This window comes from Aotus nancymaae, unplaced genomic scaffold, assembly GCF_030222135.1.
Source record: "Aotus nancymaae isolate 86718 unplaced genomic scaffold, 86718_ANA_hifiasm-v0.15.2.pri h1tg000012l, whole genome shotgun sequence".
Taxonomy (NCBI): domain Eukaryota; kingdom Metazoa; phylum Chordata; class Mammalia; order Primates; family Aotidae; genus Aotus; species Aotus nancymaae.
The window spans coordinates 26569728-26586857 of NW_026988423.1; the positions used below are offsets into that span (position 1 = coordinate 26569728).

The 17130-nt window shown below is 40.2% G+C and overlaps 1 pseudogene; it reads left to right on the forward strand.

Annotated features, from left to right (window-relative positions):
* Positions 1–16394, forward strand: part of LOC135274538 (uncharacterized) — a 103434-nt pseudogene extending 87040 nt beyond the window's left edge.
* Positions 16395–17130: the final 736 nt, after the last annotated feature.

Below are 17130 nucleotides of genomic sequence, written 5' to 3' on the forward strand. Positions count from 1 at the left end.
GGAAAGCCCAGGGGCATGTGTGTAGAATAAGAACTGCTCAAATGCGTAGAAACGTTTGAAGATACCAGGAACCAGGTTGGAATTCTTGCTTCGTCACTTAACCATGTGATCTTGGACAGCCTAAACCTCAGCTTCTCGATGTATATAACAAAGAATCTAGAGCCCATATTTTGCACTGCTATGGGTATGTCCTTATATAAAGCATCTAGCAAGGTGTCTGACAGGTAGTAGTTATTCAATACATTTTAGTTTCTTTGACAGGCAATCCAACTTTTTCCATAGAATATATGGTAGACAGGCTTTTTTTTTTAAACAGTGATCATTGTAAATATAGTTTACATGATCTAGAAATCACATATCTTTGAGGACTCTGGTCTCCTCTTAGCCTTGAAGACATCTCTCAATACTTACACTAAACTTTTAACATTCCATTTGCAACTTCACACCTTAGGTTTATGCATTTTCTTCTTACCTTTCTTTGCTTTTCCTCCCTCTGCCTCTTGGATTTCTTACATCTGTGAATGGCACCAACATTTATCTAGAGACTCAATACATAAAACCAGGAATCAAGGATGCCTTCCAAGCCACCATTTTAATTAAAACGCTTTCTGAGTATGAAGTGATGAAGGAAAGACTGTCACAAGGTTGCCCTACCGGAGATGTGTTGTATTCTCTCAGGAACCATTATCCAGTCCCACTGCAGTAGCGTCCACCATAGTAGTCTGGAGCAGTCATTTTGAAGGCCTTCACATACTCACTTTACAGTTTAGCTCCATTGTATGACTAAACCTATGGAAACAGCCACATGTTTCTTTCCCTTTCCTTGATATGTGAGTTTCCCTAGACCTCCTGGCCTCTTTGTGCCCTTTGCTGCATACATGAACAGAAGCTGCCTCCAAGAGCAGACCTGTAAAGAATTTTTCTGGCTGAGGCAACCTGAGGTCAAGAAACCATACAGCTGTCAGCTCACAGTTACAGTCTAACGGGAAGAAGCCTGAGGCGTGGGTATCAGGCTCCCACACCATCAACCTCCTCACCAGCATTTCAGCTGAACAATAACCACAATTGATAGAAGAAAGACAAAGCCACTTCCCAAATATTTCTTTCTTTCTTTTTCTGCCCAGTATGCAATGCTTCCTGTTTCTCTAGTAATGAAAATGTGTTCATCTGTCAAATGGAAAGCTGCCCCACTGTCTTAGGTGCAGAGAACTTCAATCACAGCAGCTGCTGCGACCAGACCGAGAGCCAAGCTCCTCATTTGTTTTGGCTAACACTGAAGAATCAGTTTAGGCATCCCCTAGAACAAAATGGTGCACGGGAACAGAGCCAAGCTATGGAAGAGAAGCAGCAAAGTTGCAACAGATTATTTGTCTGCTAAAGCAGAAGGAGAAAGATATCAAAACCTGGATTCATTTGAGTCCAGCCTCCCTAAAATATTCTCTATTTGCAACACAGAAGATTTCCTCTAATATCATTCAACAGGTGCTAAACTGTAGCTTTTCTGAAGATTAATCATTGCAGCCTTGGCAACTGAGAATTAGGAAGTAACAAGGTGGCTCCCAGAATTCTTAGGCTATTTCTGCTGAGTAGTCAGTACAGGGTGCTATATATAGATACAGATATTATATATATATATATATACACACACACACACACAGAGTGTATATATATTATATATCTATACAGTGTATACTCAGGGCACTTACATATACACTTACATAGTGTATATGTAGTGTATATATACTATACATAGCATATATATATAGTGTGTGTATATATATAAGGTATACATGAGATACCTTTCCATTTGACAGATGAACACACTTTCGTTACTAGAGAAACAGGAAGCATTGCATACTGGGCAAAAAAAGAAAGAAATACTTGGGAAGTGGCTTTGTTCTTTCTTATAAATAGATACATTCTATATGTAGTGCCCTGTGCTGAGTATACACAAATCAACACACACACACACACACAGACACCACATCACTACAACATATATAGTGATATATAAAAATATATAGTATATATAGTGTGTATATGTGTGTGTATATATATATACATGCTTGTTAATTATAAGAAAAATATCATTGCCCTCTGTTCACAAAGCACCCTTGCATGCCTATACTTTAGCATATATCACATTGATAGGAAGTTATATTTGCTTTTGCATCTCCTGCTTATGCTGCAAGCTCTTTACCATAGGTCTTTCATTAATTTACCTCTTATTTTCAGAAACTAGCATATTATAGACACTCAATAAATGTAGGTTGAATGATTTATTTGCTGAGCTAAGCTACATAAATGCATAAATTATCAATCTTTCCATGTCATTAGGGAGATTTTAGTAAGTATGGTCATTTTTTGGCAATTTACCAGCACTGATTATCCTTAAAATTCCATTTCAATTTTTATTTTCACCCATTTGAGACAATGGCCAAGACCACACAGATGTAAATTATTTAGTTGGGCCATTAAACCAAGTCCATGTTGTGGTCCAGTTGGCCCAGCTAGCTGAGAAAAAAGTAGAGCTTGGGAATATGATATGGCTTCACTTTTTTCCAAATTTATCTGAAAATGCTACTTTGAACTTCCATTTAAATATTGTAGGCCTAATTGGAGAAGGGCAACAGTGAAGCCAAACTCCAAGAAGGACAAAAAGAGAACTATATAAAAACCTTAGAATATTTAAATGCCTCAACAACTTTGAGGGACTATCTCAAGTCTGGCCAGCTTTTATTATAGAAGATTGCTCTCATATGGCCAGCCTGTTTGTTCCGTATGGGCATATGTCCCAAGAAATATCTAAGTTAATTGCTATTCTAGGTCAAGATAAGCCAGTACATGGTGGTAGTGGATTATGGATGTTGCAGTATGATCTACTGCCTGAATTTCCAAGTCTTAGATGAAACTAGTCACCTGTAGTGAATGAATGGATGATTTCCAATGCTAAAGGTTGTCCAGTAGGAATTGAGTCATTGCCTGGGAAACCATGGACTGGAAAGTCCTCAGCTTTGTCTTTAGTAGTTAGATCTTTGTGATGGTTAATACCGAGTATCAACTTGATTGGATTGAGCGATATAGAAGTATTAATCCGGGGCATGTCTGTGTGGGTATTGCCAAAGGAGATTAACATTTGAGTCAGTGGGTTGAGTAAGGCAGATTCACCCTTAATCTGGTGGGCACAATCTAATTAGCTTCCAGTAAATATAAAGCAGACAGATAAAACAAGAAAAAAAATGTGAAAATGCAAAGGGTTTAATGTAGGCCTCTCAGCCTATGTCTTTCTCCCATGCTGGATGCTGCCTTCTCTCAAACATCGGACTCCAAGTTCTTCAGTTTTGGGACTCAGACTGGCTCTCCTTGCTCCTCAGCTTGCAGACAGCCTATTGTGGGACCTTGTGATTGTGTAAGTTAATACTTAATAAACTCCCCTTCTATATCGTGTTAGTTCTGTTCCTTTAAGAGAACCTTGACTAATAGAGATTTTGGTACCAGGAGTGGTTCTAGAGGAACAGAATATTAAGGATGGAGTTCTTTCATTGGTTTTAGGATTTCTGGAGTTGGCTGCTTAATATGAATAGACCCAAAAATGCTAAGGACTCTGCTTCTATTAGTATGGAGAACACTGATAGTCCTTGGCATGTACTCTTTAGAGAGTTATGCAAAATAAATGCACTTGATACTCCTGACTTACTGCTCATGAGAGGCAAGGAGTTTAGTGACTCTTTATATACTTTTGACCATATGTGGAGAACCAAGGAACATAATGAAGCTAGTTGATTTCTCCTAAATTCACTGGAAAAAGTGATGAAAGAAAATGATGAACTCAGGGATTCTGTCTCCCAGCTTCAGAAGCAGATACTGAGCCTCAAATCTGCTAAGATTGCCCTGAGTTTTATCTCCTGTAGGGAAAGAGCTGAAATTGTGGAAAAACATACACAAGCTTTTATCATGCGAGTGGTTGACCTGCAATGAAAGATGCATGCACAGCCCCACCAGGTGTCTACTGTTAAAGTGAGGGCATTGACTGGAAAATAATGAGACCCTGAAACTTGGAATGGGGATGTGTGGGAGGACCCTGATGAAGCTGGGGACACTGAGTTTTTAAAACACGATGAACCTTTTTTTGCCAGAAGGTTCCCCATCCCCAGTAATGGCAACATTCCCTCCCTGACCCATGCTGCCATCAGCCTTTCCACCTTTGTCTAAGGAGATAAACCCTGTGCTGCCTGAGGCAATAGTGATGGCCTCCCCTGAGGCAGTTGCCAGGCAAAATAATGTTGATTCTCCTCAGGAGCCACCCCAACACCTCTGTTTGCTTCTAGACTTATAATAAGACTAAAGTCCTAGCAGGCCCCTGGAGGTGAGGTTGAGAGTATGACCAATGAAGAGGTGCACTACACTCGAAAATAACTGTTTGAGGTCTCTATGTAAACAGCAATCTGGAAAACAGGCATGAAAATGAATATTAGGTGTATGGGATAATGGTGGAAGGAAAATAGAGTTGGATTGGGCTGAATTTATTGACTAGGGCCCACTAAGTAGGGACTCTGCCTTTAATGTTGCAGCTCAAGGAGTTTAAAAGGGTTCTAATGATTTATTTGCTTGGTTAGCTGAAATATGAATTAAAACATGGCCCACTGTGAGTGAGCTGGAAATGCCTGATCTCCCTTGGTTTAATGTAGAGGTAGGGAACCAACAGCTTAGGGAGATTGAGATGGTGGAGTGGATTAGTCACTTTAGACCTACTCATCCCAACTGGGAGGGTCCAGAAAATGTACCCTAGACCAATGCCTTGTGAAATAGATTTGTGAGGGCAGCACCTGCATCTTTAAAGAGCCCTATAATTGCTCTTCTCTGTATGTGAGATCTAATGGTGGGAACCACAGTCACTCAACTGCAAGATATAAATACAATAGGAATAATCAGATCCCAAGTGGCAGCACTTAACTGTCACAGACAAGGTGGATGTAGCTACCATAATGAACAGCAGAGGCAGCAGCGATCAGAATAATCTGAGTGTAGAGCTCTAGCATTGGCTAATTACTGTGTTCCTAGAAGTGAAATTGATAAGAAGCCTACTGCATTCCTACTTAAATTATACAAACAGAAAACTTCTAGGTTGAATGGACAAAAGACTAATTGGAGTTATAAAAGCAGAGAATCACAGCCACTCAATCAATATCCAAACTCGAGCCAGTTTACAGACCCAGAACCCCCTGAATGAAGGGGAGGCTAGGTCCCCTTGAAGAAAGACCCCACTACACTACTGACTATTTATGCAGTGGATCTTTCTCTCATCCTTCCCCAAGGAGACCTCAGACCTTTTATCAGGCTAACTGTGTACCAGGGAAGGGGAAATGATCAAACATTTCAGAGACTACTGGACACTGGCTCTGAGCTGACATTGATTCCAGGGGACCAAAACATCATCGAGTTTCTCCAGTTAAAGTAGGGGCTTATGGAAGTTGGGTAATGAATGGAGTTTTAGCTCAAGTCCTACTTACAGTGGGTCCAGTGGGTCCCCAGACTCATCCTGTGGTCATTTCCCTAGTGCCAGAATGCCTAATTCTCAGAGACACACTTAGCGGCTGGCAGAACCCCCACATTGGCTCCCTGACTGTTAGAGTGAGAGATACTATGGTGGGAAAGGCCAAATGGAAGCCATTAGAGCTGCCACTATCTGGAAAAATAGCATATCGAAGACAATATCTCATCCTTCAGGGATTGCAGACATTAGTGCCACCATCAAGGACTTGAAAGATGCAGAGGTGGTGATTCCCACCACATCTTCATTCAACTCCCCCATTTGGCCTGTGCAGAATACAGATGGATCTTGGAGAATGACAGTGGATTACTGGAAGCTTAACCAAGTGATGACTCCAGTTGCAGCTATTGTACCTGATGTGGTTTCATTGCTTGAGCAAATTAACACATCTCCTGGTACCTGGTATGCAGCCATTGCTGCAATATGGAGCAATGCCTTATATGGAGCAATAAAAAGCAAATGCCTTTTTCTCCATTCCTGTCCATAAGGTCCACCAGAAGCAATTTGCCTTCAGCTGGCATGGCCAGCAATGTATCTTTACTGTCCTACCTCAGGGGTATATCAACTCTCCAGCTTTGTGTCATAGTCTTATTCAGAGAGACCTTGGTTGCTTTTTGCTTCCACAAGATATCACATTACATTGATGATGTTATGCTGATTGGATCCACTGAGCAAGAAGTAGCAAACACATTGGACTTATTGGTAAGACATTTGCATGCCAGTGAATGGGAAATAAATCTGACTAAAATTCAGGGATCTTCTAACTCAGTAAAATTTATAAAGGTCCAGTTGTGTGGGGTCTATCAAGATATTCCTTCTAAGGTAAAGTGTACGTTGCTTTAGAGGCACAACTCCTAGTGAGCCTATTTGGATTTTAGAGGTGACACATTCCTCATTTGGGTGTGTAACTGTGGCCCATTTTTTGAATGACCTAAAAGGCTGCCAGTTTTGAGTGGGATCCACAACTGGAGAAGGCTCTGCAACAGGTCCAGGCTTCTGTGCAAGCTGCTCTGTCATTTTGTCCATATGATCCAGCAGATCCTTTGGAGCTTGAGGTGTCAGTGGCAGATAGGGATGCTGTTTGGAGCCTTTGACAGGCTCCCATGGGTGAATCACAGGAGAGTCCTCTAGGATTTTGGAGCAAGACCCAGCCATCTTCTGCAGATAACTACTCTCATTTTGAGAGACAGCTCTTGGCCTGCTGGGCTTTGGTGAAAATTGACTGTTTGACTATGAGTCATCAAGTCACCATGTGACTCAAACTACCTATCATGAACTGGCTGCTTTCTGACCCATCTAGCCATAAAGTAGGTCATGCACAGCAGCATTTAATCATCAAATGGAAGTGGTATATATGTGATCAGGCTCAAACAGGTCCTGAAGGCACAATTAAGTTACATGAGGAAGTGGCTCAAATGCCCTTGGTCTCCACTCCTGCCACCTTGCCTTCTCATCCCCAGCCTCACTGATGGCCTCATGGGGAGTTTCTTATGATCAGTTGACAGAGAAAGAGAAGACTAGGGCCTTGTTTACAGATGGTTCTGCACGATATGCAGGCACCACCTGAAAGTGGAGAGCTATAGCACTTCAGCTTTCTAGGACATCTCTGAAGGATAGCAGTGAAGAGAAATCTTCCAGTGGGCAGAACTTCAAGCAGTGCACCCAGTTGTGCTGTTTGCATGGAAGGAGAAATGGCCAGATGTGCAATTATATACTGATTCATGGACTGTAGCCAATGGTTTGGCTAGATGGTCTGGGACTTGCAAGAAGCATAATTGGAAAATTGGTGACAAAGAAATTTGGGGAAAAGGTATGTGGATGGACCTCTCCGAGTGGTCAAAACCTGTGAAGATATTTGTATCCCAGGTGAATGCTCACCAACAGGTGACCTCAGCAGAGATGATTTTAATAATCAAGTGGATAAGATTACTTGTTCTATGGACACCACTAAGCCTCTTTCCCCAGCCACCCCTGTGATTGCCCAAAAGGCCCATGAACAAAGTGGCCATGATGGCAGGGATGGAAGTTACCCATGGGCTCCAGAACATGGACTCCCACTTACAAAGGCTGATCTGGCTATGGTTCCTACTGCGTCCCCAATTTGCCAGCAACAGAGACCAACACTGAGACCTCAATATGGCACATTTCCTTGGGGTAATCAGTCAGCCACTTGGTGGCAGGTTGATTATACTGGACCTCTTCCATCAAGGAAAGGGCAGAGGTTTGTCCTCACTGGAATAGACACTTACCTCAGATGTGGGCTTGCCAATCCTGCATGCAATGCTTCTGCCAAGACTATCATCCGTGGACTCATGGAATGCCTTATCCACCATCATGGTATTTCACACAGTGTTCATTGCTTCTGACCAAGGCACTCACTTTACAGCTAAAGAAGTGTGGCAGTGGGCTCACGCTCATGGAATTCACTGGTTTTACCATGTTCTCCATCACCCTGAAGTGTCTGGATTGATAGAATGGTGAAATGGCCTTCTGAAGTCACAATTACAATGCCAACTAGGTGACAATATTTTTCAGGGCTGGGGCAAAGTTCTCCAGAAGGCCATGTATGCTCTGAATCAGCATCCAATACATGGTACTGTTTCTCCTATAGCCAGGATTCATGGGTCCAGGAATTAAAGAATAGAAATGGAAGTGGCACTACTCACTATCACCCCTAGTGAACCACTAGCAAAATTTTTGCTTCCTGTTCCCGCAGTATTACATTCTGCTCAACTAGAGGTCTTAGTTCCAGAGGGAGGAATGCTGCCACCAGGAGACACAACAATGCTTCCATTAAACAGAAGTTAAGATTGCCACCTGGGCACCTTGGGCTCCTCCTACCTTTAAGTCAACAGGCTAAGAAGTGAGTTACAGTGTTGGCTGGGATGATTGACCCTAACTGTGAAGATGAAATCAGTGTACTACTCCACAGTGGAAGTAAGGAAGAGTATGCATGGAATACAGGAGATCCATTAGTATTAATTAGTATTACCACGCCCTGTGATTAAGGTCAATGGGAAACTACAACAGCCCAATCCAGGCAGGACTACAAATGATTTTATATATATATATCTCATTATATATATATAATGAGAATTCTTGCTTGACATTTAGATAGATAGATAGAGAGATAGATCAATAGATAGATAGATAGATCGATAGATAAAGGATGCCTTGGATGCCTGTCTTCCAAATCCACAGTGCTGGCTGGAATGAAGACATCACAGAGGCAGCCTCCTTTGTTGAGTCCCTGCTCATTGCTGGAGACAGCAAGCTCTGTCCAGACCCTCCATAAACGGAGAGCAGAGAAGTCTTTTAATCTTCTTTGCCCCCTATATTTCATGCTTGTTTCCCCTATCTTCCTCTCACACTATTTCAAGAGTAAAATGGTCAGTGCTGCACACAATAATTGATCTGATAACATTTAGTTGAAATTATTAAATTCAGCAAAGTATTGGAGTGGGGTTATTTAGTTCTTTGATACTATGTGGCTGGATCAAAATGATTTTCATTTCATGTTGCTTAGTTCTGTTATTCTACAGTATCAGGTCACTTAACTCCATCTTGTCAAATATCAGATTTGGGAATGTCAGGATAATAAAAGCAAGTTTTATTATTGCAAGATAGATATTTGGCATTGTATAGTCATAGCTTATCTGAGATAATATTTTTAAGGATTAATATTGAAGCAGAAACAGAAGAATAATATTCAGCATACATGTGACATTTATGTCAACAAGCATGGATTGAAATAAACCAATTTAATTTCCAAAAGCCCATTGCACTTAGCAGAAAATTTTGCATACTGCATGCAAACCTGTCCCATTGCCCCATAAGCCAAACTCTTCAAATCACACTGGAGATTTCAATTCAACCCAAGGAAATGTATAGTATATACGTGCTTATATACTATGTGTAAAAATCTGAAGCCTCTGAGACATAAGTCTTAAGACAATGCAGTAGGTGTCAATATTTTACCAAGATAATGGTGAGAACTCTAAATCAGAATGTTACATACTTAAAACCAATTTGTTTTAGTGGCATATACTCAAGTATATGCTTATTCAAAGCGAGACCACATACGTCAGGTTTGTGCAAGGCTATTTCTGTTTATTTTTCTTCCTTTAAGTATGCTCTTGTATCCCAAAGTATTTTCTTAATGCTGAAATTTAGCCATCTGTGGTGCAGGAACACAGGATTGGGAAGAACTTGACCCAGTTCCTTCAGGGATTAGTTCTTGAACTCCTGAAAAGTGTATTTAAAGTGGCTTACACATGGATAAGAATATCTTGCTTGACATTTTAAAACCTATGATGGGAATCAGTTTTGGATTTGAAACCAGGACTTAAGAGTATTACACTAGATCCTTCTTCTTAATCACAAGGCAAAAACCGCATGTAAATTTGGTGCAGCAATGATCGGCCACTTGGAATAAAACTCAAGGTGTTGGAAAACATCAATTAGCCTTGAATACCATGTTAAGGGTAGAGTCTTGCTAAGTATACCTACCAATACTGAGCCCTGTAATAGTACCAAACTGTTAAAAGGTAGAGATGACTGTTGTGCCCTCTTCCATATAGGGAGCTCTGTTACTCTTGGGATGTGGCATATTATAGTGACCACTAGGTCTCCTTATCAGGAAACTTTGGTTGAAATTTGGCTTTGCCTATATTCGAATCTCAAGCAAGTTACCTTCAGGATGTCAACAACTCTGAGGCTTAATGAACTAAGACAGTGATTCTCAAACTTTTCTGTCTCAGGATCCCTTTATACTCATAAACTTAGTGAGAACCCCAAAGAACCTTTGTTTATATGCATTACGTCTATTGATATTTACCATATTAGAAATTAAAACCTAATCTTTAAAAGTATTTGTTCATTAAAAATAACAATAAACCCATCATAAACTAACATAAAAATATTTTTGTGGAAAAATAACTTTATTTTACAAATATTAGAGAGAATCATTGTTTCCCATATTTGCAAATTTCTTTAGTGTTTAACAGAAGGCAGCTAGAGTTAAGACTGCATTCAGTCTGTAGTGATATCATACTCCATGTAGCCTCAGGTAAACACTGTATATTTGAGAGAATGGAAGTGAAAAAGGCACTCAACATTTTAGTATCACTATGAAAATTGTTTTCACCTCATGGACTGAAAAAGGGACCACCAGGGGTCCCCACTCCACACTTTGAGAACTACTTTCCTTAGAAATAATACCAAATAATAACAATAATAATAATCATAGCTAATACAACTCAAATGCTTGTCCTGCACTTGTCCCTATTTTAAATATTTTTCATTATTATCTCACTAAATCCTTCTAGCAAGTGAATGAGGTAGATATTATATAACATTATCTTTATTTTCCAGATGAGAAAACTGAGGCAGATGAATTCCCAAGGTCACATAGATAATAAATGATACAGCCAGGACAGGAGCAGGTACATCAGGTGCAGTGTTGTCATAAAGATCAACAGTAGTAGACAACAGTGTGGTGGCGGCAGAGGTGATGGTGGTGATCATAACAGAGGTACAGTATGGTATCTAACATTTAGGAGACACAGGCTATGGAAAATGCTGGGTGCCTTCCATTCATCACCTCATTTTGTCCTCACAACAGATCTATGATGTACTTTTATTATCATCATCATTTGACAGATAAGGAAACTGAGTCTTCCCTAAGATTACATTTAGTATATAGGAAAATTATAAACTCTCTAACTATAAAGTTTTGTTACTACTGTAATTAAATATAAAACTATGCTAAGGGCTGGGTGCGGTGGCTCACATCTGTAATCTGAGCACTTTGGGAGGCCTAGGCGGGAGGATCACTTGAGGTCAGGAGTTCAAGAACAGCCTGACTGACATGGTAAAACCCTGTCTCTACTAAAAGTACAAAAAATTACCCAGGGGTGGTGGCAGGTGTCTGTAATTCCAACTACTCGGGAGGCTGAGGCACGATAATCACTTGAACGTGGGAAGTGGAGGTTGCAGTGAACCAAGATCGTGCCACTGCACTCCAGCCTGGGTGACAGAGCAAGACTCAGTCTCAAAGAAACAAACAAATGAAAATTTTGCTAAGATTGGATGATGTGACCTTATACCTCATTTAACTGGCATCATGGCATCATAAGATCCAGTTGTCTCTGCAGATGTCAATTTTCCAGTATAGTTCATTTTTACTACTTTGTGGCCCAATTGTTTAAGGTATAACCATACTGATGGAAGAAATCATTATGAGCATCAATTTGGATTCTATGCCTTCCTGTGGAGATGCACGGGAGGCTATGAGATGGGAAGGCCTCAATTTCTTGATCAAATAATTCAAGGATACTCTTTATGCTGTGACAGTGTTCTCTTTTTAGGGTTTGCATATGTTCCTGTTTTTACTATCTCCTCCTTATAAATTCAGTAGTTTTGTTGTTGTTTTTTGTTTTTCAGATTTAACTCTTGTGCCTGATTTTAGCCCACTCTCTTTTTGCATGCTTGGAAATTACTGCTTCTATTTTGTCTTCTTAGGGAACTAGGCAACCAGTTTGCCTGTATTTATTGTGTGTAAAATAAAGGCAAAACCTATCTGAGTCTATGGACTCTGAATATTTGTTTAGATTGCTCCAAATTCTTCCTCTGCTCACTTCCACTTGATCGGCCTTACTCATACAAATGCAGTTGCTACGTAAGCACTTTCGTATAAGTGAGATTTTACCAAGCCATCACAACTTCTGAAAGTTGGCGGGTTTTAATGCCATATACTGCGAGAACAATTTGCATATGGGCTTTCTTTTCCTGTATTTTTACATTTCAGAGCTCTGCTATTAACTACCCTTTTAAAAAATCCTTCAGAGGAAACCAAATATGCCTTGTTCCAATTCCAATAAGGTTGCTTTGAATATTTTGAACTTGTAGTCACGGTTGAGATGACTTAATTTAAAACACATTTGGAAGTGCAACTGAGCCTAGCCTATGTAGGTAGCTTCATTATTTTCTTGGATGATTTCACTTTCTGTTGTTTTGTTTTTGTCTAAATTCATGGCTCAGTGTTATTTATGTTCTTCTATATCTGATATGTATCTCTAGTAAAAATAAAATAAAAGGAAAGCCACTAATGTCAGATTAGAAAGGAGTGGTAAAAACAAAAACAGAAAACAAAAAAGAAAGAACAGGAGAAGCCAAAGTCTAAGAAGAAAAGAAACCAGTCATTGTTATACTAGATTAAAATCAATTCAGCAAACAATTATATGTACTAAGGACTGGTCCAAGGGATAAACTAGCAAAGTCTTCTGATTATATCCATAATAAAGCTCAAAGTCTAGGATTGGCGCCTATCTACCCATCTAGGCTCCCACTCCTCCTGGTCTTACATGTTACATAGAAAACACTACAGAAAACAGTATGAAGCTGCCTCAAAAAATTAAAAATAGAATTACCATATGATAAAACAATTCTACTCCTGGACGTATACCCAAAAGAATTGAAAGCAAGGGTTCATCTACCCATATTCATACCCATGTTCATAACAGCATTATTCACAACAGCCAACAAGTGGAAGCAACCCATATGTCCATCGATGGATGAATAGATAAACAAAATGTGGCATATATATGTAATGGAATATCATTCAACCTTTCAAAAGAAGGAATTTCAGCTGGGCACGCTGGCTTATGCCTATAATCCCAGCACTTTTGGAGGCTGAGGTGAGTGGATCACTTGAGGTCAGGAGTTAGAGACCAGCCTGGCCAACATGGTGAAAACCTGTCTGTGCTAAAAATACAAAAATTAGGTGGGGTGGTAGCAGGTACCTGTAATCCCAGCTACTCAGGAGGCTGAGGCAGGAGAATCACTTGGCCCTGGGACACAGAGGTTGCACTGAGCCGATATTGTGCCACTGCACTCCAGCCAGGGCAGCAGATGGAGACTCCGTCTCGGAAAAAAAAAAAGAAGGAAATTCTGATACATATTACAACATAGATGAATGTCAAAGACATACTAAGTGTTATGAGCCAGTCACAAAATGACAAATACTGTATGATTCCATTTATATGAGGTAGCTAAAGTAGTCAGATTCATAGAGACAGAAAGCAGAAAGATGGTTCCAGAGACTGGAAGGAGAAGGTGATTGCGAATGTTTAATCTGTACAAAGTTTCAGTTTTGCAAGATGAAATGGTCTTGGAGATGGATGATTTCACAACACTGTGACTATAGTTAGTGCTGCAGACCTGTACACATAAAGATGGTCAAAATGGTAAATTTTATGTTATATTTATTTTGCCACAATTTTAGAAAAGTTTTTTAAAAACAAATGAGCACACACATACTTGCTGTTGTCATTCTATTGCTTACTTATTATCTTATAGGCTGGATGCCTGAACACACTGACTTTGGTGAACTATATTACTTCAGTTTAATTATGCTAAGTAAGGCAGAAAGAGAGCAATTAACTTGCCACCAACTTGCTGGAGGGTCGCTGACAAAGCTCCACACAGAACCCAAGCGACTGGCAACTGGCTCCTGGCTCTGTCCAAACCCCCCAAGACCCCACCAAGGCTTTGCCATTTCCCAGTGAATTTGTCACCATAAGCCTGAGAAAGTAAATAGACCCTGGGAAGGGGGCTGAACTGTTTGCATTGCTGATCACGGACCAGCCCCAGAGAGGAGACACCTGTGATGAGACTTGGCCATTGTGTCTCCTCCACTGCCTGCTGAGCTCCTGCACTTCCATGCTTATTAAAAGTTATAATTCTGGAGATGAAACAGGGACAAACTCATCTGGCTGTAATTCAGGACTGAGAAGAAAGCCTTACCTTCACCCTACCCGGCAAGCCTCCTTCCACCTTCTTTCTCCACCCAAGAAATACAACACACTATTCTGTCAGGGACTTTTTTCCTCCCCATGACCATTCTCTAATGAAGTGCAGGTGCGTGTGCAGCCCATGGAGAATATGAGAGGATGGGGCACCAGGAGGGGTGAAGAATTTCCTGAGAAATTCAAGCCCTTAAATCGCTTCTCTTCCATTAGCCAAAGAAAGTTTTTGGTTATATCAGGAGGTTGGCAAAGTTTTTCTGTAAAGGTCCAGATATTAAGTATTTTAGACTTTGTAGTTCCATTTCAAGTATTCAGTTTTGCTCTTATGGGGCAAAAAATGGCCTAAATAATATGTAAAAAATGAATGTTTGGGTTTCAATAAAACTTTATGGACACTAAAATTTGAATTTCACTATAATTTTCATGTGTCTCAAATATTATTTTTAATTTTTTCTAGATCATTAAAAATTGTGAAAACCATTCTTAGCTTGCAGGTCATACAAAAAAACAGGTGGAAGTCAGATTTGGACTATGGGCTATTGTTTTTTCACCTCTGGTTTAAATATTTATGATCTACCTAGTTTTAAAAACCTAATATAGCTCACATGTTCTTGAGAGGAAGGCAATAATATTTATGGACAATTTGTTCAACACAATTCAGCATAGCATGATGATGAAGAACATAGCTTCTGGGAGCAGAATGGTTGGGTTTAAATTCCAGCCCTGCCACTCACAAGCTGTGTGACCTTAAGTAAATTATTTAAACTCTCTGAACCTGTGTCTCCTCATCTGCAAGCAAGCTGACTCCAACAAAACCTACTGAGCAGAGTTGTATGGATTAAATGAAATAGTATGCATTGAGTGCTCAGACTGTTGCTTTATAACTGTCAGATGCTATATGCTATATGACAGCATTATCCCATTTAATCTTGCCAAATGGATATTATCGCCATGTAATAAATACAAATAATAAATTTCAAGTCATTTAGGCAACTTGCTTGTTGGGGCTCAGAAAACATTACCCCAAAGCCGTTTGAGCTGAAGAAGATTGAGAGGGCCTAGGAAGCAAGGTCACTCTGACTTTCCCCCACATTTCTGTGTGAGAGCCAAGCATAAAGGAATTCTCTGTCTTACCTTTCCTGCAAGTAGATCAGAGGCCCCTCATGTGAGAGATGACCTGCCCTATACCTAGAGGAAAGAAATGCTACACAGAGAGGCCAAGAAGAGTCTGAACAAATACGTCTTGCTGAGCAACACACTCCCGCCCCACACAGTTTATTACTATTAGGCCCTGCCCCTTCATATAGTCCAATCACATTTTTTTGCACTTCTTTCATCAGACTTACCATAAAAATACACAGTTTTCCCTAAGTCTTTGGGGTTTTTACTTCTAAAGCCTCCTGAGTCACATAAAACTTTCAAAATAAATTTGTTATGCTTTTATCTTGTTAATCTGTCTTTTATTATAGGAGTGTCCACCATGTCCCTTGCAATAAGTGAAAAAAAAGTTGTTAATTTTTTCTCCCCTCTGTGCTCAAGCTTCAAACAGAAGGATGGTTGTAACACAGGCTATCTGCTGTGGTCCAGGCTCTTTCCTCCATTCAAACCAGGCTGCCTCACTGTTCTCATTGAGACTATTTCTGTAGCTTTTCATGTTGTTAATAACGTTTACTCAACAAATCTCCTTTCTCTCTTGGTTCCATGATTCTTCTTCTATTACATCTTCTCTTCTGTTGCCTTCAAGGGTTCCGCTTCCTCTATCTCTAAAACTTCCCATTACTGAGGTCCAGAATGTCCACTTTTTGCCCTCTGCAATATTCCTCTATGTCTCCTCCAGCTTTGATGAGAAACAACCACCTTTTGCAAATGTGTCCCACAGCTCCACGTCTCCAGATGCTGCACAATTAGATGCTTCCAGAGGGCAACGTGCTAGATGGGCTGCGACATCGAGCAGACCTGGCTTCACATCTCAGCACTGCCTCTCATTTACTGGGGTATATTGGGAGAATTACATAACCTCTCTGAGTCTTGGTTAAGACATCAGTAAAATTGTGATTAAGAACCTCCAACTAAGGTTATTATAAAGATAAAATGAAACGATGGACATTATGCAAATAGGAGTGTTATTCATTCATTCTTTTGTTTATTTATTTGTTCAACAAGCATCTATGTTGACCTTCGTATGTCCCTCTAAGTCCATACTCAGTAGGTGATATTGGGAAAGCCCTGAGTCTTTTCATCTCAACACATCTAAATGTGCACTTCTCTATTTTTGCCTTTTGCTCATCTTCCATTCTCCGAGGTTCAAGCCATACTTCTTGGTAATGCTACCTTCTCTCAGCCCCTGTATTCCAACCATCAAGGCTTGTTGGACTTGCTCATTTTTTCCCTCTTTTTTCCCACTGTTACCATCCTAGGACTAAGCCCAGATCAGCTTAAACCTGGATCCTTTCTTCATGCCAATCCTCAAGTTTTGACTTTATTTCAATTGGAAATTAGCATCCAAGAAAGTGTTTGAATAGGTGAGGAACAGGATCAAAGTGGTGCTTTTGGAAGTTTAATTTGTGCTCCACATGAGTTGAAGTGGGAAGTGGCCAGCGGCAAGGAGACAGGTAAAAAGTTTTAACAATTTAAATATAAATTGATAAAGACTTAAAGTAAGGTGATGCTATTAGGCATGGAACAGAAAAAGAGGAGGCTGCAAGAGGCATTTTGAAGGAGACTGTGTGGGAGTGATTTAAGTTTGGGGTTTGAAGATAACTTCACAATTTA